The sequence below is a fragment of the Plasmopara halstedii genome (genome assembly GCF_900000015.1).
Source record: "Plasmopara halstedii genome assembly, contig: Scaffold_194, whole genome shotgun sequence".
NCBI lineage: Eukaryota > Oomycota > Peronosporomycetes > Peronosporales > Peronosporaceae > Plasmopara > Plasmopara halstedii.
Genome location: NW_020187115.1, coordinates 130,644 through 131,778, shown reverse-complemented (window position 1 = coordinate 131,778; position 1,135 = coordinate 130,644).

The window sequence follows — 1,135 nt, the reverse complement described above, 5'->3', positions numbered from 1 at the left end:
CTTGCGTAAGTGGCTTGGTCTCGCCAACTACTTGCACAAGTAGAGCGTAAACTACGCAAATATGGCCCGACCATTATCCAATCTCCATAAAAAGGATGCGGAATTGTGTTGGAACACCGAACATCAAGAGGCTTTTAGCGGGGACACAGACAGCCTCCTGCATGCACCAATACTGGCGCTTGCCAGACCCCCGATCGTCCTATCAGCGTCGTCTGTGACGCTTCGGACTTTGTTATCGGCTGTGCATTGCTGCTAGCAGTCACCGAGGGGCGAGATCGGGTGATCACGTTCGAATCTTGACAGCTCAAAGCTGTAGTGAAGAACTACCCAGTTCATGATAAGGAGCTTCTTGCGATGAAGTATGCACTTGTCACGTTCAGGGTCCACCTGCTCGGCTCCAAGCCGTTTGTGATCTATACAGATCGTGCGTAACTACGCACTGCGACTCAGTCGCCCCACTTCTCGCAGAGGATGGCTAGATGACTATCTTTCTTTGCGAAGTATAACTTCGAAGTGAAGTATAAGCCGGGAAAGCAGAATGATTTGGCTAATGGGTTGTCACGCAGACCAGACTATGAGCTTGCTCATGTTGCAACTGTAACGGCGTCTGTGATCGATTTGATCTGCACCGCGTATGGGGGTGATGGGATGTGTGTAGCGTTGCTACGGGCTCTAGGGATCAAGGAATTTGGAAACTCGGACTAGAAATTGTCATCAAGATTGCATTCGCGATTGCACCGATATTCATTGATTAACGGCTTGCTATATTATAGCACCGATTCAGCGGATACACCACGAATTGTGGTTCCGCATGATGAGGATTTGCAATATCGCATCCTCTATGAGGTTTACGACACGCCACTCAATGGTAATCTCGGTCGTGAGAAAACGTACAACCCTGTGAGTCACCACTATTGGTGGCCCAGGTTGTACAAATGGACGAGCACCTATGTGCGCACGTGTGAGAGCTGTCGACGGATGAATCCCGCTCCAAATGCGGCTGCGCCGCTCGCCAGCTTACCGGTACCCACTGGGTGCTGGCAGTCCATGAGCTTAGACTTTGTGTTTGGCCTGCCGAAAGATTCGGCAGGCAACACGGGTGTCGTGGTGTTTGTTGACCGGTTGAGCAAGATGG